This window comes from Hippopotamus amphibius, chromosome 2, assembly GCF_030028045.1.
Source record: "Hippopotamus amphibius kiboko isolate mHipAmp2 chromosome 2, mHipAmp2.hap2, whole genome shotgun sequence".
Lineage (NCBI taxonomy): Eukaryota > Metazoa > Chordata > Mammalia > Artiodactyla > Hippopotamidae > Hippopotamus > Hippopotamus amphibius.
Window position 1 is genome coordinate 221,729,568 of NC_080187.1, and position 21,222 is coordinate 221,750,789.

Sequence of the window (21,222 nt, forward strand, 5' to 3'; positions counted from 1 at the left end):
TGAAGGGATGTGCCATTCTGTCGAATCCACGTGCTGGGCCAAGGCTCATGGTGATTGCCCTAGGGAACATAGGCCAGACACAGATCTTCATTTCTCTGGGGACGATGTCTGCCAAGAGGTGAGAAGGACAGCTGTGAGAACACCAAATCCATGCTAGGTGCATTGGGGGATGTGTGGGCCACACGCTCATGCATCTAATGATGCTACAAGAAATACCTGCAGCAATATATCCAGGAACATAGGGCCCAAATGTACCTCCACGCAGAGACAGGAACACATAGCTGAAACGCATACAAACAGCTCCCTACAGAGCTTCCTTCCTGCCTCCCTTCCTCCAGAATGCTCTAGCTCCCTCCCTTTCGACCCTCGTCCTTGGCTCACTCCCTCCATCCATCCATACTTACAAAGATGAAGGCATGAGAGGACAGGTGGTCAATGCCATCTTATGTACCTTAATACTGTGTCAGGGGCAGATTAAAGAACCAGTACCTATATGTCTCCCCAGGGAAGGACTAGCCTCATGGATCCTCCTGGCAGCACAAGGCCTGGCACCAGGTCTGCTTGGCGGGGAAAACACTGGGGATGTGTCTGGGGGAATGGAGACATTCCTCTGGGCCCCACCCTGGTGTGGCCAAGCGTGTGCTGGCCGATGTCACACTCGGCTTGTCCATGTGCACAACACCCAGACAATGAGGCCTTTATGTCCCTCACCGTGGACATTCACAGGAGCTGGAGGGAGCTCTCTTGGTAGGCAGTGGCTCCCGTAGAGGAAGGCCAGCCCAAGAGATGCCACAGGCCTGTATCTGTATGCAGAATCCATGAAAGGGCCTGTCCGAGACAACTGGCCTATCTGAGGGCCCATGATCCCTCACAGAGACCTGGGAAACCCCATTCCAGCAAGGGACCTGCCCTTCAGCTCTCACAAGAGCCAAGAGCAGCTAGCTGCCAAGTCCCTGATGAAGGGTCCTTGTTGCCTCTCACCACCTCCAGGCCTGGCCCCACATCCTCCCAACCAACACTTCTTGGAAGTCACTCAAGCACACCCCACAACTGACCATAAGCTCAGTCCATCCTCGTGCTCTGCCTCGACATGCACAGAGATCTGCGTGGTTGCTCCCCAGGGCAACACGTAATGAAATGGTGCCTACATGGTCAGTCTTTCTACACTTCAGGTCAATCGAGTTGAATTTCACGGCCCGCATTCCGATCTGGTGGATGGGGAGCCACGTCAAGCATTCCTCCTTGGGGACCACAGAGATTCCAAAACAGGGCCAATTTCTTCTGTGGCAGCATTCCCTACTGTGGCCCGTGGAAGGCCACAAAACAACGGCCATGCAGCTACACCCTCCTCAGCCCACATCCCGGGACCACCCCTCCCCTTCAGGTCAACAGGGCCTCACGATGGACATGATAACGGGATGCCCAAGGGCTCTGCAAAGCCTTCATGGGGGAATGGACACCCAGAAGCCTTTTCTCCTCTGGAGGGGGCTCTCTGACAAACCAGTGGCTTCCGGAGAGGACGACCAACCCAGGAGAAGCTATGGTTCTGTGTATGCATGCAGACCCCATCAGAGGCCCCATTCGGATCAAGTGGCTCCAACAAAGCACCATGATCCCTCACAGAGTCCTGTCACAACCCCATTGAAGACCACGGCATGGCTTCCAGCCCTTGAAATAACCAGCAGCATCCTGCCTCCAAGCACCTGAGGATGGGCTCCTGCCTGCCTCTCACCATCTCTAGGCAGGGGGCATGAGCCTTCCCTACTGACAGGTTTTGGGAAGCCATAAAGCACACACCACAAGGGACCATTCCCTCAGTTGGTGATCATACTCTGGCGCTAGGTGCACAGAGGTCTCTAGAGATGTTCCGCCTGGGGCCAAGGAAGAAAACACTGCCTCGATGTGCTCTCTGACTGGAATACAGCTGTAATGAAGGCAGGTGAGTGCACCAGATGTGAGCCCATAAATTTGGGGCAGCAGCAGACATTCCTCCTTGGTAGGCAGGAGGTTGCCAAAAGACTACCCTGTACTGGCTGCTGTGAGGGCGGCCAGCCCATAGTTCAAAATTCTCTGGGGCCTATCGGTAGCAACCAAAAGAGCCACTCACTGCCGAACATTCTGGCTGTGGTGAGTCCATTCCAAGGCTTGGCCTGAAACACAAAATTCAAAGCAGAAAGGCTTAAGGAAAGACTCCACCCATGGCTTCAGAACATGTGGGCCCTGGCACTATGGAGCAGGATAGAAAACCACAGGTGGCAACACATCTTGGATATGTGGAATCCTCCTACACTGGGAGGAGTCTCAAGGGATTTCCTCGAGCGAGAGTCTGTTCCAACACCCACACCCACACCCACACCCACACCCACACCCACACCCAGGGCTCTGCAATGGACCAACAATGCAGGCCATCCTGCCCCTGGATCCCGCTGTTAGGCCTCAGCGTAATCCTATTGAGCATGATTTTTTGGTCATCAGCTCTCTTCAGGACCATATGAGTTCTCATCCTCGACCCAACTGAGGCCCTCCTCACTCACCTGCGCCCTGCCACATGTGAAGGCTTACCTCAGATGCTTCCTGGAAAGAAGGATGCCTGAAGGGATGTGCCATTCTGTCGAATCCACGTGCTGGGCCAAGGCTCATGGTGATTGCCCTAGGGAACATAGGCCAGACACAGATCTTCATTTCTCTGGGGACGATGTCTGCCAAGAGGTGAGAAGGACAGCTGTCAGAACACCAAATCCATGCTAGGTGCATTGGGGGATGTGTGTGCCACACGCTCATGCATCGAATGATGCTACAAGAAATACCTGCAGCAATATATCCAGGAACATAGGGCCCAAATGTACCTCCACGCAGAGACAGGAACACATAGCTGAAACGCATACAAACAGCTCCCTACAGAGCTTCCTTCCTGCCTCCCTTCCTCCAGAATGCTCTAGCTCCCTCCCTTTCGACCCTCGTCCTTGGCTCACTCTCTCCATCCATCCATACTTACAAAGATGAAGGCATGAGAGGACAGGTGGTCAATGCCATCTTATGTACCTTAATACTGTGTCAGGGGCAGATGAAAGAACCAGTACCTATATGTCTCCCCAGGGAAGGACTAGCCTCATGGATCCTCCTGGCAGCACAAGGCCTGGCACCAGGTCTGCTTGGCGGGGAAAACACTGGGGATGTGTCTGGGGGAATGGAGACATTCCTCTGGGCCCCACCCTGGTGTGGCCAAGCGTGTGTTGGCCGATGTCACACTCGGCTTGTCCATGTGCACAACACCCAGACAATGAGGCCTTTATGTCCCTCACCGTGGACATTCACAGGAGCTGGAGGGAGCTCTCTTGGTAGGCAGTGGCTCCCTTAGAGGAAGGCCAGCCCAAGAGATGCCACAGGCCTGTATCTGTATGCAGAATCCATGAAAGGGCCTGTCCGAGACAACTGGCCTATCTGAGGGCCCATGATCCCTCACAGAGACCTGGGAAACCCCATTCCAGCAAGGGACCTGCCCTTCAGCTCTCACAAGAGCCAAGAGCAGCTAGCTGCCAAGTCCCTGATGAAGGGTCCTTGTTGCCTCTCACCACCTCCAGGCCTGGCCCCACATCCTCCCAACCAACACTTCTTGGAAGTCACTCAAGCACACCCCACAACTGACCATAAGCTCAGTCCATCCTCGTGCTCTGCCTCGACATGCACAGAGATCTGCGTGGTTGCTCCCCAGGGCAACACGTAATGAAATGGTGCCTACATGGTCAGTCTTTCTACACTTCAGGTCAATCGAGTTGAATTTCACGGCCCGCATTCCGATCTGGTGGATGGGGAGCCACGTCAAGCATTCCTCCTTGGGGACCACAGAGATTCCAAAACAGGGCCAATTTCTTCTGTGGCAGCATTCCCTACTGTGGCCCGTGGAAGGCCACAAAACAACGGCCATGCAGCTACACCCTCCTCAGCCCACATCCCGGGACCACCCCTCCCCTTCAGGTCAACAGGGCCTCACGATGGACATGATAACGGGATGCCCAAGGGCTCTGCAAAGCCTTCATGGGGGAATGGACACCCAGAAGCCTTTTCTCCTCTGGAGGGGGCTCTCTGACAAACCAGTGGCTTCCGGAGAGGACGACCAACCCAGGAGAAGCTATGGTTCTGTGTATGCATGCAGACCCCATCAGAGGCCCCATTCGGATCAAGTGGCTCCAACAAAGCACCATGATCCCTCACAGAGTCCTGTCACAACCCCATTGAAGACCACGGCATGGCTTCCAGCCCTTGAAATAACCAGCAGCATCCTGCCTCCAAGCACCTGAGGATGGGCTCCTGCCTGCCTCTCACCATCTCTAGGCAGGGGGCATGAGCCTTCCCTACTGACAGGTTTTGGGAAGCCATAAAGCACACACCACAAGGGACCATTCCCTCAGTTGGTGATCATACTCTGGCGCTAGGTGCACAGAGGTCTCTAGAGATGTTCCGCCTGGGGCCAAGGAAGAAAACACTGCCTCGATGTGCTCTCTGACTGGAATACAGCTGTAATGAAGGCAGGTGAGTGCACCAGATGTGAGCCCATAAATTTGGGGCAGCAGCAGACATTCCTCCTTGGTAGGCAGGAGGTTGCCAAAAGACTACCCTGTACTGGCTGCTGTGAGGGCGGCCAGCCCATAGTTCAAAATTCTCTGGGGCCTATCGGTAGCAACCAAAAGAGCCACTCACTGCCGAACATTCTGGCTGTGGTGAGTCCATTCCAAGGCTTGGCCTGAAACACAAAATTCAAAGCAGAAAGGCTTAAGGAAAGACTCCACCCATGGCTTCAGAACATGTGGGCCCTGGCACTATGGAGCAGGATAGAAAACCACAGGTGGCAACACATCTTGGATATGTGGAATCCTCCTACACTGGGAGGAGTCTCAAGGGATTTCCTCGAGCGAGAGTCTGTTCCAACACCCACACCCACACCCACACCCACACCCACACCCACACCCAGGGCTCTGCAATGGACCAACAATGCAGGCCATCCTGCCCCTGGATCCCGCTGTTAGGCCTCAGCGTAATCCTATTGAGCATGATTTTTTGGTCATCAGCTCTCTTCAGGACCATATGAGTTCTCATCCTCGACCCAACTGAGGCCCTCCTCACTCACCTGCGCCCTGCCACATGTGAAGGCTTACCTCAGATGCTTCCTGGAAAGAAGGATGCCTGAAGGGATGTGCCATTCTGTCGAATCCACGTGCTGGGCCAAGGCTCATGGTGATTGCCCTAGGGAACATAGGCCAGACACAGATCTTCATTTCTCTGGGGACGATGTCTGCCAAGAGGTGAGAAGGACAGCTGTCAGAACACCAAATCCATGCTAGGTGCATTGGGGGATGTGTGTGCCACACGCTCATGCATCGAATGATGCTACAAGAAATACCTGCAGCAATATATCCAGGAACATAGGGCCCAAATGTACCTCCACGCAGAGACAGGAACACATAGCTGAAACGCATACAAACAGCTCCCTACAGAGCTTCCTTCCTGCCTCCCTTCCTCCAGAATGCTCTAGCTCCCTCCCTTTCGACCCTCGTCCTTGGCTCACTCTCTCCATCCATCCATACTTACAAAGATGAAGGCATGAGAGGACAGGTGGTCAATGCCATCTTATGTACCTTAATACTGTGTCAGGGGCAGATGCAAGAACCAGTACGTATATGTCTCCCCAGGGAAGGACTAGCCTCATGGATCCTCCTGGCAGCACAAGGCCTGGCACCAGGTCTGCTTGGCAGGGAAAACACTGGGGATGTGTCTGGGGGAATGGAGACATTCCTCTGGGCCCCACCCTGGTGTGGCCAAGCGTGTGCTGGCCGATGTCACACTCGGCTTGTCCATGTGCACAACACCCAGACAATGAGGCCTTTATGTCCCTCACCGTGGACATTCACAGGAGCTGGAGGGAGCTCTCTTGGTAGGCAGTGGCTCCCGTAGAGGAAGGCCAGCCCAAGAGATGCCACAGGCCTGTATCTGTATGCAGAATCCATGAAAGGGCCTGTCCGAGACAACTGGCCTATCTGAGGGCCCATGATCCCTCACAGAGACCTGGGAAACCCCATTCCAGCAAGGGACCTGCCCTTCAGCTCTCACAAGAGCCAAGAGCATCTAGCTGCCAAGTCCCTGATGAAGGGTCCTTGTTGCCTCTCACCACCTCCAGGCCTGGCCCCACATCCTCCCAACCAACACTTCTTGGAAGTCACTCAAGCACACCCCACAACTGACCATAAGCTCAGTCCATCCTCGTGCTCTGCCTCGACATGCACAGAGATCTGCGTGGTTGCTCCCCAGGGCAACACGTAATGAAATGGTGCCTACATGGTCAGTCTTTCTACACTTCAGGTCAATCGAGTTGAATTTCACGGCCCGCATTCCGATCTGGTGGATGGGGAGCCACGTCAAGCATTCCTCCTTGGGGACCACAGAGATTCCAAAACAGGGCCAATTTCTTCTGTGGCAGCATTCCCTACTGTGGCCCGTGGAAGGCCACCAAACAACGGCCATGCAGCTACACCCTCCTCAGCCCACATCCCGGGACCACCCCTCCCCTTCAGGTCAACAGGGCCTCATGATGGACATGATAACGGGATGCCCAAGGGCTCTGCAAAGCCTTCATGGGGAAATGGACACCCAGAAGCCTTTTCTCCTCTGGAGGGGGCTCTCTGACAAACCAGTGGCTTCCGGAGAGGACGACCAACCCAGGAGAAGCTATGGTCCTGTGTATGCATGCAGACCCCATCAGAGGCCCCATTCGGATTAGTTGGCTCCAACAAAGCACCATGATCCCTCACAGAGTCCTAGCACAACCCCATTGAAGACCAGGGCATGGCTTCCAGTCCTTGAAATAACCAGCAGCATCCTGCCTCCAAGCACCTGAGGATGGTCTCCTGCCTTCCTCTCACCATCTCTAGGCAGGGGGCATGAGCCTTCCCTACTGACAGGTTTTGGGAAGCCATAAAGCACACACCACAAGGGACCATTCCCTCAGTTGGTGATCATACTCTGGCGCTAGGTGCACAGAGGTCTCTAGAGATGTTCCGCTTGGGGCCAAGGAAGAAAACACTGCCTCGATGTGCTCTCTGACTAGAATACAGCTCTAATGAAGGCATGTGAGTGCACCAGATGTGAGCCCATAAATTTGGGGCAGCAGCAGACATTCCTCCTTGGTAGGCAGGAGGTTGCCAAAAGACTACCATGTACTGCCTGCTGTGAGGGCGGACAGCCCATAGTTCAAAATTCTCTGGGGCCTATCGGTAGCAACCAAAAGAGCCACTCACTGCCGAACATTCTGGCTGTGGTGAGTCCATTCCAAGGCTTGGCCTGAAACACAAAATTCAAAGCAGAAAGGCTTAAGGAAAGACTCCACCCATGGCCTCAGAACATGTGGGCCCTGGCACTATGGAGCAGGATAGAAAACCAAAGGTGGCAATACATCTTGGATATGTGGAAGCCTCCTACGCTCGGAGGAGTATCAAAGGATTTCCTCGAGGGAGAGGCTGCTCCAACACCCACACCCACACCCACACCCGTACCCACACCCACACCCAGGGCTCTGCAATGGACCAAAAATGCAGGCCATCCTGCCCCTGGATCCCTCTGTTAGGCCTCAGCGTAATCCTATTGAGCATGATTTTTTGGTCATCAGTTCTCCTCAGGACCATATGAGTTCTCATCCTCGACCCAAGTGAGGCCCTCCTCACTCACCTGCGCCCTGCCACATGTGAAGGCTTATCTCAGATGCTTCCTGGAAAGAAGATTGCCTGAAGGGATGTGCCATTCTGTCGAATCCACGTGCTGGGCCAAGGCTCATGGTGATTGCCCTAGGCAACATAGGCCAAACACAGATCTTCATTTCTCTGGGGACGATGGCTGCCAAGAGGTGAGAAGGACAGCTGTGAGAACTCCAACTCCATGCTAGATGCATTGGGGGACGTGTGTGTCACACGCTCATGCATCGAATGATGCTACAAGAAATACCTGCAGCAATACATCCAGGAACATAGGGCCCAAATGTACCTCCACGCAGAGACAGGAACACATAGCTGAAACGCATACAAACAGCTCCCTACAGAGCTTCCTTCCTGCCTCCCTTCCTCCAGAATGCTCTAGCTCCCTCCCTTTCGACTCTCGTCCTTGGCTCACTCTCTCCATCCATCCATACATACAAAGATGAAGGCATGAGTGGACAGGTGGATCAATGCCATCTTATGTACCTTAATACTGTGTCAGGGGCAGATGAAATAACCAGTACGTATATGTCTCCCCAGGGAAGGACTAGCCTCATGGATCCTCTAGTCAGCACAAGGCCTGGCACCAGGTCTGCTTGGTGGGGAAAACACTGGGGGCGTTTCTGGGGGGAAAGGAGACATTCCTCTGGGCCCGACCCTGGTGTGGGCAAGCGTGTGCTGGCCGATGTCACACTCGGCTTGTCCATGTGCACAACACCCAGACAATGAGGTCTTTATGTCCCACACAGTGGACATTCACAGGAGCTGGAGGGAGCTCTCTTGGTAGGCAGTGGCTCCCGTAGAGGAAGGCCAGCACAAGAGATGCCACAGGCCTGTATCTGTATGCAGAACCCATGAAAGGGTCTGTCTGAGAAAACTGGCCTATCTGAGGGCCCATGATCCCTCACAGAGACCTGGGAAACCCCATTCCAGCAAGGGACCAGCCCTTCAGCTCTCACAAGAGCCAAGAGCATCTAGCTGCCAAGTCCCTGATGAAGGGTCCTTGTTGCCTCTCACCACCTCCAGGCCTGGCCCCACATCCTCCCAACCAACACTTCTTGGAAGTCACTCAAGCACACCCCACAACTGACCATAAGCTCAGTACATCCTCCTGCTCTGCCTCGACATGCACAGAGATCTGCGTGGTTGCTCCCCAGGGCAACACGTAATGAAATGGTGCCTCCATTTTCAGTCTTACTACACTTCAGGTCAATCGAGTTGAATTTCACGGCCCGCATTCCGATCTGGTGGATGGGGAGCCACGTCAAGCATTCCTCCTTGGGGACCACAGAGATTCCCAAACAGGGCCAATTTCTTCTGTGGCAGCATTCCCTACTGTGGCCCGTGCAAGGCCACCAAACAACAGCCATGCAGCTACACCCTCCTCAGCCCACATCCCGGGACCACCCCTCCCGTTCAGATCAACAGGGCCTCACGATGGACATGATAACGGGATGCCCAAGGGCTCTGCAAAGCCTTCATGGGGGAATGGACACCCAGAAGCCTTTTCTCCTCTGGAGGGGGCTCTCTGACAAACCAGTGGCTTCCGGAGAGGACGACCAACCCAGGAGAAGCTATGGTCCTGTGTATGCATGCAGACCCCATCAGAGGCCCCATTCGGATCAAGTGGCTCCAACAAAGCACCATGATCCCTCACAGAGTCCTGGCACAACCCCATTGAAGACCACGGCATGGCTTCCAGCCCTTGAAATAACCAGCAGCATCCTGCTTCCAAGCACCTGAGGATAGGCTCCTGCCTGCCTCTCACCATCTCTAGGCAGGGGGCATGAGCCTTCCCTACCGGCAGGATTTGGGAAGCCATAAAGCACACACCACAAGGGACCATTCCCTCAGTTGGTGATCATACTCTGACGCTAGGTGCACAGAGGTCTCTAGAGATGTTCCGCCTGGGGCCAAGGAAGAAAACACTGCCTCGATGTGCTCTCTGACTAGAATACAGCTCTAATGAAGGCATGTGAGTGCACCAGATGTGAGCCCATAAATTTGGGGCAGCAGCAGACATTCCTCCTTGGTAGGCAGGAGGTTGCCAAAAGACTACCCTGTACTGGCTGCTGTGAGGGCGGCCAGCCCATAGTTCAAAATTCTCTGGGGCCTATCGGTTGCAACCAAAAGAGCCACTCACTGCGGAACATTCTGGCTGTGGTGAGCCCATGCCAAGGCTTGGCCTGAAACACAAAATTCAAAGCAGAAAGGCTTAAGGAAAGACTCCACCCATGGCTTCAGAACATGTGGGCCCTGGCACTAGGGAGCAGGATAGAAAACCACAGGTGGCAACACATCTTGGATATGTGGAATCCTCCTACACTGGGAGGAGTCTCAAGGGATTTCCTCGAGCGAGAGGCTGCTCCAACACCCACACCCAAACCCACACACACACCCACACCCAGGGCTCTGCAATGGACCAAAAATGCAGGCCATCCTGCCCCTGGATCCCTCTGTTATGCCTCAGCGTAATCCTATTGAGCATGATTTTTTGGTCATCAGCTCTCTTCAGGACCATATGAGTTCTCATCCTCGACCCAACTGAGGCCCTCCTCACTCACCTGCGCCCTGCCACATGTGAAGGCTTACCTCAGATGCTTCCTGGAAAGAAGGATGCCTGAAGGGTTGTGCCATTCTGTCGAATCCACGTGCTGGGCCAAGGCTCATGGTGATTGCCCTAGGGAACATAGGCCAAACACAGATCTTCATTTCTCTGGGGACGATGGCTGCCAAGAGGTGAGAAGGACAGCTGTGAGAACTCCAACTCCATGCTAGATGCATTGGGGGACGTGTGTGCCACATGCTCATGCATCGAATGATGCTACAAGAAATACCTGCAGCAATACATCCAGGAACATAGGGCCCAAATGTACCTCCACGCAGAGACAGGAACACATAGCTGAAACGCATACAAACAGCTCCCTACATAGCTTCCTTCCTGCCTCCCTTCCTCCAGAATGCTCTAGCTCCCTCCCTTTCGACCCTCGTCCTTGGCTCACTCTCTCCATCCATCCATACATACAAAGATGAAGGCATGAGTGGACAGGTGGATCAATGCCATCTTATGTACCTTAATACTGTGTCAGGGGCAGATGAAATAACCAGTACGTATATGTCTCCCCAGGGAAGGACTAGCCTCATGGATCCTCTAGTCAGCACAAGGCCTGGCACCAGGTCTGCTTGGTGGGGAAAACACTGGGGGCGTTTCTGGGGGGAATGGAGACATTCCTCTGGGCCCGACCCTGGTGTGGGCAAGCGTGTGCTGGCCGATGTCACACTCGGCTTGTCCATGTGCACAACACCCAGACAATGAGGCCTTTATGTCCCACACAGTGGACATTCACAGGAGCTGGAGGGAGCTCTCTTGGTAGGCAGTGGCTCCCGTAGAGGAAGGCCAGCACAAGAGATGCCACAGGCCTGTATCTGTATGCAGAACCCTTGAAAGGGCCTGTCTGAATAAACTGGCCTATCTGAAGGCCCATGATCCCTCACAGAGACCTGGGAAACCCCATTCCAGCAAGGGACCAGCCCTTCAGCTCTCACAAGAGCCAAGAGCATCTAGCTGCCAAGTCCCTGATGAAGGGTCCTTGTTGCCTCTCACCACCTCCAGGCCTGGCCCCACATCCTCCCAACCAACACTTCTTGGAAGTCACTCAAGCACACCCCACAACGGACCATAAGCTCAGTCCATCCTCGTGCTCTGCCTCGACATGCACAGAGATCTGCGTGGTTGCTCCCCAGGGCACCACGTAATGAAATGGTGCCTCCATGCTCAGTCTTACTACACTTCAGGTCAATCGAGTTGAATTTCAAGACCCGCATTCCGATCTGGTGGATGGGGAGCCATGTCAAGCATTCCTCCTTGGGGACCACAGAGATTCCCAAACAGGGCCAATTTCTTCTGTGGCAGCATTCCCTACTGTGGCCCGTGCAAGGCCACCAAACAACAGCCATGCAGCTACACCCTCCTCAGCCCGCATCCCGGGACCACCCCTCCCCTTCAGGTCAACAGGGCCTCACGATGGACATGATAACGGGATGCCCAAGGGCTCTGCAAAGCCTTCATGGGGGAATGGACACCCAGAAGCCTTTTCTCCTCTGGAGGGGGCTCTCTGACAAACCAGGGGCTTCCGGAGAGGACGACCAACCCAGGAGAAGCTATGGTCCTGTGTATGCATGCAGACCCCATCAGAGGCCCCATTCGGATCAAGTGGCTCCAACAAAGCACCATGATCCCTCACAGAGTCCTGGCACAACCCCATTGAAGACCACGGCATGGCTTCCAGCCCTTGAAATAACCAGCAGCATCCTGCTTCCAAGCACCTGAGGATAGGCTCCTGCCTGCCTCTCACCATCTCTAGGCAGGGGGCATGAGCCTTCCCTACTGGCAGGTTTTGGGAAGCCATAAAGCACACACCACAAGGGACCATTCCCTCAGTTGGTGATCATACTCTGACGCTAGGTGCACAGAGGTCTCTAGAGATGTTCCGCCTGGGGCCAAGGAAGAAAACACTGCCTCGATGTGCTCTCTGACTAGAATACAGCTGTAATGAAGGCATGTGAGTGCACCAGATGTGAGCCCATAAATTTGGGGCAGCAGCAGACATTCCTCCTTGGTAGGCAGGAGGTTGCCAAAAGACTACCCTGTACTGGCTGCTGTGAGGGCGGCCAGCCCATAGTTCAAAATTCTCTGGGGCCTATCGGTAGCAACCAAAAGAGCCACTCACTGCGGAACATTCTGGCTGTGGTGAGCCCATGCCAAGGCTTGGCCTGAAACACAAAATTCAAAGCAGAAAGGCTTAAGGAAAGACTCCACCCATGGCTTCAGAACATGTGGGCCCTGGCACTATGGAGCAGGATAGAAAACCACAGGTGGCAACACATCTTGGATATGTGGAATCCTCCTACACTGGGAGGAGTCTCAAGGGATTTCCTCGAGCGAGAGGCTGCTCCAACAGCCACACCCAAACCCACACACACACCCACACCCAGGGCTCTGCAATGGACCAAAAATGCAGGCCATCCTGCCCCTGGATCCCTCTGTTAGGCCTCAGCGTAATCCTATTGAGCATGATTTTTTGGTCATCAGCTCTCTTCAGGACCATATGAGTTCTCATCCTCGACCCAACTGAGGCCCTCCTCACTCACCTGCGCCCTGCCACATGTGAAGGCTTACCTCAGATGCTTCCTGGAAAGAAGGATGCCTGAAGGGATGTGCCATTCTGTCGAATCCACGTGCTGGGCCAAGGCTCATGGTGATTGCCCTAGGGAACATAGGCCAAACACAGATCTTCATTTCTCTGGGGACGATGGCTGCCAAGAGGTGAGAAGGACAGCTGTGAGAACTCCAACTCCATGCTAGATGCATTGGGGGACGTGTGTGCCACACGGTCATGCATCGAATGATGCTACAAGAAATACCTGCAGCAATACATCCAGGAACATAGGGCCCAAATGTACCTCCACGCAGAGACAGGAACACATAGCTGAAACGCATACAAACAGCTCCCTACATAGCTTCCTTCCTGCCTCCCTTCCTCCAGAATGCTCTAGCTCCCTCCCTTTCGACCCTCGTCCTTGGCTCACTCTCTCCATCCATCCATACATACAAAGATGAAGGCATGAGTGGACAGGTGGATCAATGCCATCTTATGTACCTTAATACTGGGTCGGGGCAGATGAAATAACCAGTACGTATATGTCTCCCCAGGGAAGGACTAGCCTCATGGATCCTCTAGTCAGCACAAGGCCTGGCACCAGGTCTGCTTGGTGGGGAAAACACTGGGGGCGTTTCTGGGGGGAATGGAGACATTCCTCTGGGCCCGACCCTGGTGTGGGCAAGCGTGTGCTGGCCGATGTCACACTCGGCTTGTCCATGTGCACAACACCCAGACAATGAGGCCTTTATGTCCCACACAGTGGACATTCACAGGAGCTGGAGGGAGCTCTCTTGGTAGGCAGTGGCTCCCGTAGAGGAAGGCCAGCACAAGAGATGCCACAGGCCTCTATCTGTATGCAGAACCCATGAAAGGGCCTGTCTGAGTAAACTGGCCTATCTGAGGGCCCATGATCCCTCACAGAGACCTGGGAAACCCCATTCCAGCAAGGGACCAGCCCTTCAGCTCTCACAAGAGCCAAGAGCATCTAGCTGCCAAGTCCCTGATGAAGGGTCCTTGTTGCCTCTCACCACCTCCAGGCCTGGCCCCACATCCTCCCAACCAACACTTCTTGGAAGTCACTCAAGCACACCCCACAACTGACCATAAGCTCAGTCCATCCTCGTGCTCTGCCTCGACATGCACAGAGATCTGCGTGGTTGCTCCCCAGGGCACCACGTAATGAAATGGTGCCTCCATGGTCAGTCTTACTACACTTCAGGTCAATCGAGTTGAATTTCAAGACCCGCATTCCGATCTGGTGGATGGGGAGCCATGTCAAGCATTCCTCCTTGGGGACCACAGAGATTCCCAAACAGTGCCAATTTCTTCTGTGGCAGCATTCCCTACTGTGGCCCGTGCAAGGCCACCAAACAACAGCCATGCAGCTACACCCTCCTCAGCCCGCATCCCGGGACCACCCCTCCCCTTCAGGTCAACAGGGCCTCACGATGGACATGATAACGGGATGCCCAAGGGCTCTGCAAAGCCTTCATGGGGGAATGGACACCCAGAAGCCTTTTCTCCTCTGGAGGGGGCTCTCTGACAAACCAGTGGCTTCCGGAGAGGACGACCAACCCAGGAGAAGCTATGGTCCTGTGTATGCATGCAGACCCCATCAGAGGCCCCATTCGGATCAAGTGGCTCCAACAAAGCACCATGATCCCTCACAGAGTCCTGGCACAACCCCATTGAAGACCACGGCATGGCTTCCAGCCCTTGAAATAACCAGCAGCATCCTGCTTCCAAGCACCTGAGGATAGGCTCCTGCCTGCCTCTCACCATCTCTAGGCAGGGGGCATGAGCCTTCCCTACTGGCAGGTTTTGGGAAGCCATAAAGCACACACCACAAGGGACCATTCCCTCAGTTGGTGATCATACTCTGACGCTAGGTGCACAGAGGTCTCTAGAGATGTTCCGCCTGGGGCCAAGGAAGAAAACACTGCCTCGATGTGCTCTCTGACTAGAATACAGCTCTAATGAAGGCATGTGAGTGCACCAGATGTGAGCCCATAAATTTGGGGCAGCAGCAGACATTCCTCCTTGGTAGGCAGGAGGTTGCCAAAAGACTACCGTGTACTGGCTGCTGTGAGGGCGGCCAGCCCATAGTTCAAAATTCTCTGGGGCCTATCGGTAGCAACCAAAAGAGCCACTCACTGCGGAACATTCTGGCTGTGGTGAGCCCATGCCAAGGCTTGGCCTGAAACACAAAATTCAAAGCAGAAAGGCTTAAGGAAAGACTCCACCCATGGCTTCAGAACATGTGGGCCCTGGCACTATGGAGCAGGATAGAAAACCACAGGTGGCAACACATCTTGGATATGTGGAATCCTCCTACACTGGGAGGAGTCTCAAGGGATTTCCTCGAGCGAGAGGCTGCTCCAACACCCACACCCAAACCCACACACACACCCACACCCAGGGCTCTGCAATGGACCAAAAATGCAGGCCATCCTGCCCCTGGATCCCTCTGTTAGGCCTCAGCGTAATCCTATTGAGCATGATTTTTTGGTCATCAGCTCTCTTCAGGACCATATGAGTTCTCATCATCGACCCAACTGAGGCCCTCCTCACTCACCTGCGCCCTGCCACATGTGAAGGCTTACCTCAGATGCTTCCTGGAAAGAAGGATGCCTGAAGGGATGTGCCATTCTGTCGAATCCACGTGCTGGGCCAAGGCTCATGGTGATTGCCCTAGGGAACATAGGCCAAACACAGATCTTCATTTCTCTGGGGACGATGGCTGCCAAGAGGTGAGAAGGACAGCTGTGAGAACTCCAACTCCATGCTAGATGCATTGGGGGACGTGTGTGCCACATGCTCATGCATCGAATGATGCTACAAGAAATACCTGCAGCAATACATCCAGGAACATAGGGCCCAAATGTACCTCCAAGCAGAGACAGGAACACATAGCTGAAACGCATACAAACAGCTCCCTACATAGCTTCCTTCCTGCCTCCCTTCCTCCAGAATGCTCTAGCTCCCTCCCTTTCGACCCTCGTCCTTGGCTCACTCTCTCCATCCATCCATACATACAAAGATGAAGGCATGAGTGGACAGGTGGATCAATGCCATCTTATGTACCTTAATACTGTGTCAGGGGCAGATGAAAGAACCAGTACGTATATGTCTCCCCAGGGAAGGACTAGCCTCATGGATCCTCTAGTCAGCACAAGGCCTGGCACCAGGTCTGCTTGGTGGGGAAAACACTGGGGGCGTTTCTGGGGGGAATGGAGACATTCCTCTGGGCCCGACCCTGGTGTGGGCAAGCGTGTGCTGGCCGATGTCACACTCGGCCTGTCCATGTGCACAACACCCAGACAATGAGGCCTTTATGTCCCACACAGTGGACATTCACAGGAGCTGGAGGGAGCTCTCTTGGTAGGCAGTGGCTCCCGTAGAGGAAGGCCAGCACAAGAGATGCCACAGGCCTGTATCTGTATGCAGAACCCTTGAAAGGGCCTGTCTGAATAAACTGGCCTATCTGAAGGCCCATGATCCCTCACAGAGACCTGGGAAACCCCATTCCAGCAAGGGACCAGCCCTTCAGCTCTCACAAGAGCCAAGAGCATCTAGCTGCCAAGTCCCTGATGAAGGGTCCTTGTTGCCTCTCACCACCTCCAGGCCTGGCCCCACATCCTCCCAACCAACACTTCTTGGAAGTCACTCAAGCACACCCCACAACTGACCATAAGCTCAGTCCATCCTCGTGCTCTGCCTCGACATGCACAGAGATCTGCGTGGTTGCTCCCCAGGGCACCACGTAATGAAATGGTGCCTCCATGGTCAGTCTTACTACACTTCAGGTCAATCGAGTTGAATTTCAAGACCCGCATTCCGATCTGGTGGATGGGGAGCCATGTCAAGCATTCCTCCTTGGGGACCACAGAGATTCCCAAACAGGGCCAATTTCTTCTGTGGCAGCATTCCCTACTGTGGCCCGTGCAAGGCCACCAAACAACAGCCATGCAGCTACACCCTCCTCAGCCCGCATCCCGGGACCACCCCTCCCCTTCAGGTCAACAGGGCCTCACGATGGACATGATAACGGGATGCCCAAGGGCTCTGCAAAGCCTTCATGGGGGAATGGACACCCAGAAGCCTTTTCTCCTCTGGAGGGGGCTCTCTGACAAACCAGGGGCTTCCGGAGAGGACGACCAACCCAGGAGAAGCTATGGTCCTGTGTATGCATGCAGACCCCATCAGAGGCCCCATTCGGATCAAGTGGCTCCAACAAAGCACCATGATCCCTCACAGAGTCCTGGCACAACCCCATTGAAGACCACGGCATGGCTTCCAGCCCTTGAAATAACCAGCAGCATCCTGCTTCCAAGCACCTGAGGATAGGCTCCTGCCTGCCTCTCACCATCTCTAGGCAGGGGGCATGAGCCTTCCCTACTGGCAGGTTTTGGGAAGCCATAAAGCACACACCACAAGGGACCATTCCCTCAGTTGGTGATCATACTCTGACGCTAGGTGCACAGAGGTCTCTAGAGATGTTCCGCCTGGGGCCAAGGAAGAAAACACTGCCTCGATGTGCTCTCTGACTAGAATACAGCTCTAATGAAGGCATGTGAGTGCACCAGATGTGAGCCCATAAATTTGGGGCAGCAGCAGACATTCCTCCTTGGTAGGCAGGAGGTTGCCAAAAGACTACCCTGTACTGGCTGCTGTGAGGGCGGCCAGCCCATAGTTCAAAATTCTCTGGGGCCTATCGGTAGCAACCAAAAGAGCCACTCACTGCGGAACATTCTGGCTGTGGTGAGCGCATGCCAAGGCTTGGCCTGAAACACAAAATTCAAAGCAGAAAGGCTTAAGGAAAGACTCCACCCATGGCTTCAGAACATGTGGGCCCTGGCACTATGGAGCAGGATAGAAAACCACAGGTGGCAACACATCTTGGATATGTGGAGTCCTCCTACACTGGGAGGAGTCTCAAGGGATTTCCTCGAGCGAGAGGCTGCTCCAACACCCACACCCACACCCACACACACACCCACACCCAGGGCTCTGCAATGGACCAAAAATGCAGGCCATCCTGCCCCTGGATCCCTCTGTTAGGCCTCAGCGTAATCCTATTGAGCATGATTTTTTGGTCATCAGCTCTCTTCAGGACCATATGAGTTCTCATCCTCGACCCAACTGAGGCCCTCCTCACTCACCTGCGCCCTGCCACATGTGAAGGCTTACCTCAGATGCTTCCTGGAAAGAAGGATGCCTGAAGGGATGTGCCATTCTGTCGAATCCACGTGCTGGGCCAAGGCTCATGGTGATTGCCCTAGGGAACATAGGCCAAACACAGATCTTCATTTCTCTGGGGACGATGGCTGCCAAGAGGTGAGAAGGACAGCTGTGAGAACTCCAACTCCATGCTAGATGCATTGGGGGACGTGTGTGCCACACGCTCATGCATCGAATGATGCTACAAGAAATACCTGCAGCAATACATCCAGGAACATAGGGCCCAAATGTACCTCCACGCAGAGACAGGAACACATAGCTGAAACGCATACAAACAGCTCCCTACATAGCTTCCTTCCTGCCTCCCTTCCTCCAGAATGCTCTAGCTCCCTCCCTTTCGACCCTCGTCCTTGGCTCACTCTCTCCATCCATCCATACATACAAAGATGAAGGCATGAGTGGACAGGTGGATCAATGCCATCTTATGTACCTTAATACTGTGTCAGGGGCAGATGAAATAACCAGTACGTATATGTCTCCCCAGGGAAGGACTAGCCTCATGGATCCTCTAGTCAGCACAAGGCCTGGCACCAGGTCTGCTTGGTGGGGAAAACACTGGGGGCGTTTCTGGGGGGAATGGAGACATTCCTCTGGGCCCGACCCTGGTGTGGGCAAGCGTGTGCTGGCCGATGTCACACTCGGCCTGTCCATGTGCACAACACCCAGACAATGAGGCCTTTATGTCCCACACAGTGGACATTCACAGGAGCTGGAGGGAGCTCTCTTGGTAGGCAGTGGCTCCCGTAGAGGAAGGCCAGCACAAGAGATGCCACAGGCCTCTATCTGTATGCAGAACCCATGAAAGGGCCTGTCTGAGTAAACTGGCCTATCTGAGGGCCCATGATCCCTCACAGAGACCTGGGAAACCCCATTCCAGCAAGGGACCAGCCCTTCAGCTCTCACAAGAGCCAAGAGCATCTAGCTGCCAAGTCCCTGATCAAGGGTCCTTGTTGCCTCTCACCACCTCCAGGCCTGGCCCCACATCCTCCCAACCAACACTTCTTGGAAGTCACTCAAGCACACCCACAACTGACCATAAGCTCAGTACATCCTCGTGCTCTGCCTCGACATGCACAGAGATCTGCGTGGTTGCTCCCCAGGGCACCACGTAATGAAATGGTGCCTCCATGGTCAGTCTTACTACACTTCAGGTAAATCGAGTTGAATTTCAAGACCCGCATTCCGATCTGGTGGATGGGGAGCCATGTCAAGCATTCCTCCTTGGGGACCACAGAGATTCCCAAACAGGGCCAATTTCTTCTGTGGCAGCATTCCCTACTGTGGCCCGTGCAAGGCCACCAAACAACAGCCATGCAGCTACACCCTCCTCAGCCCGCATCCCGGGACCACCCCTCCCCTTCAGGTCAACAGGGCCTCACGATGGACATGATAACGGGATGCCCAAGGGCTCTGCAAAGCCTTCATGGGGGAATGGACACCCAGAAGCCTTTTCTCCTCTGGAGGGGGCTCTCTGACAAACCAGTGGCTTCCGGAGAGGACGACCAACCCAGGAGAAGCTATGGTCCTGTGTATGCATGCAGACCCCATCAGAGGCCCCATTCGGATCAAGTGGCTCCAACAAAGCACCATGATCCCTCACAGAGTCCTGGCACAACCCCATTGAAGACCACGGCATGGCTTCCAGCCCTTGAAATAACCAGCAGCATCCTGCTTCCAAGCACCTGAGGATAGGCTCCTGCCTGCCTCTCACCATCTCTAGGCAGGGGGCATGAGCCTTCCCTACTGGCAGGTTTTGGGAAGCCATAAAGCACACACCACAAGGGACCATTCCCTCAGTTGGTGATCATACTCTGACGCTAGGTGCACAGAGGTCTCTAGAGATGTTCCGCCTGGGGCCAAGGAAGAAAACACTGCCTCGATGTGCTCTCTGACTAGAATACAGCTCTAATGAAGGCATGTGAGTGCACCAGATGTGAGCCCATAAATTTGGGGCAGCAGCAGACATTCCTCCTTGGTAGGCAGGAGGTTGCCAAAAGACTACCCTGTACTGGCTGCTGTGAGGGCGGCCAGCCCATAGTTCAAAATTCTCTGGGGCCTATCGGTAGCAACCAAAAGAGCCACTCACTGCGGAACATTCTGGCTGTGGTGAGCCCATGCCAAGGCTTGGCCTGAAACACAAAATTCAAAGCAGAAAGGCTTAAGGAAAGACTCCACCCATGGCTTCAGAACATGTGGGCCCTGGCACTATGGAGCAGGATAGAAAACCACAGGTGGCAACACATCTTGGATATGTGGAGTCCTCCTACACTGGGAGGAGTCTCAAGGGATTTCCTCGAGCGAGAGGCTGCTCCAACACCCACACCCAAACCCACACACACACCCACACCCAGGGCTCTGCAATGGACCAAAAATGCAGGCCATCCTGCCCCTGGATCCCTCTGTTAGGCCTCAGCGTAATCCTATTGAGCATGATTTTTTGGTCATCAGCTCTCTTCAGGACCATATGAGTTCTCATCCTCGACCCAAGTGAGGCCCTCCTCACTCACCTGCGCCCTGCCACATGTGAAGGCTTACCTCAGATGCTTCCTGGAAAGAAGGATGCCTGAAGGGATGTGCCATTCTGTCGAATCCACGTGCTGGGCCAAGGCTCATGGTGATTGCCCTAGGGAACATAGGCCAAACACAGATCTTCATTTCTCTGGGGACGATGGCTGCCAAGAGGTGAGAAGGACAGCTGTGAGAACTCCAACTCCATGCTAGATGCATTGGGGGACGTGTGTGCCACACGCTCATGCATCGAATGATGCTACAAGAAATACCTGCAGCAATACATCCAGGAACATAGGGCCCAAATGTACCTCCACGCAGAGACAGGAACACATAGCTGAAACGCATACAAACAGCTCCCTACATAGCTTCCTTCCTGCCTCCCTTCCTCCAGAATGCTCTAGCTCCCTCCCTTTCGACCCTCGTCCTTGGCTCACTCTCTCCATCCATCCATACATACAAAGATGAAGGCATGAGTGGACAGGTGGATCAATGCCATCTTATGTACCTTAATACTGGGTCGGGGCAGATGAAATAACCAGTACGTATATGTCTCCCCAGGGAAGGACTAG

At 54.2% G+C, this 21,222-nt stretch overlaps 8 non-coding genes across 8 annotated transcripts; all 8 read right to left on the reverse strand.

Moving 5' to 3' along the window:
- Positions 1-2,431: 2,431 nt before the first annotated feature.
- LOC130846983 (small nucleolar RNA SNORD115) lies at positions 2,432-2,512 on the reverse strand. Its single transcript, XR_009051778.1, has one exon. It is a non-coding gene; the product is annotated as a small nucleolar RNA SNORD115 (small nucleolar RNA).
- Positions 2,513-5,022: 2,510 nt separating this feature from the next.
- On the reverse strand, positions 5,023-5,103 carry LOC130846984 (small nucleolar RNA SNORD115). Its single transcript, XR_009051779.1, has one exon. It is a non-coding gene; the product is annotated as a small nucleolar RNA SNORD115 (small nucleolar RNA).
- Positions 5,104-7,613: 2,510 nt separating this feature from the next.
- Positions 7,614-7,694, reverse strand: LOC130847072 (small nucleolar RNA SNORD115). Its single transcript, XR_009051867.1, has one exon. It is a non-coding gene; the product is annotated as a small nucleolar RNA SNORD115 (small nucleolar RNA).
- Positions 7,695-10,200: 2,506 nt separating this feature from the next.
- On the reverse strand, positions 10,201-10,281 carry LOC130847080 (small nucleolar RNA SNORD115). Its single transcript, XR_009051874.1, has one exon. It is a non-coding gene; the product is annotated as a small nucleolar RNA SNORD115 (small nucleolar RNA).
- Positions 10,282-12,787: 2,506 nt separating this feature from the next.
- LOC130846985 (small nucleolar RNA SNORD115) lies at positions 12,788-12,868 on the reverse strand. The gene has a single exon (XR_009051780.1). It is a non-coding gene; the product is annotated as a small nucleolar RNA SNORD115 (small nucleolar RNA).
- A 2,505-nt stretch (positions 12,869-15,373) lies between these two features.
- Positions 15,374-15,454, reverse strand: LOC130847540 (small nucleolar RNA SNORD115). The gene has a single exon (XR_009052294.1). It is a non-coding gene; the product is annotated as a small nucleolar RNA SNORD115 (small nucleolar RNA).
- A 2,506-nt stretch (positions 15,455-17,960) lies between these two features.
- LOC130846986 (small nucleolar RNA SNORD115) lies at positions 17,961-18,041 on the reverse strand. The gene has a single exon (XR_009051781.1). It is a non-coding gene; the product is annotated as a small nucleolar RNA SNORD115 (small nucleolar RNA).
- A 2,505-nt stretch (positions 18,042-20,546) lies between these two features.
- LOC130846987 (small nucleolar RNA SNORD115) lies at positions 20,547-20,627 on the reverse strand. The gene has a single exon (XR_009051782.1). It is a non-coding gene; the product is annotated as a small nucleolar RNA SNORD115 (small nucleolar RNA).
- Positions 20,628-21,222: the final 595 nt, after the last annotated feature.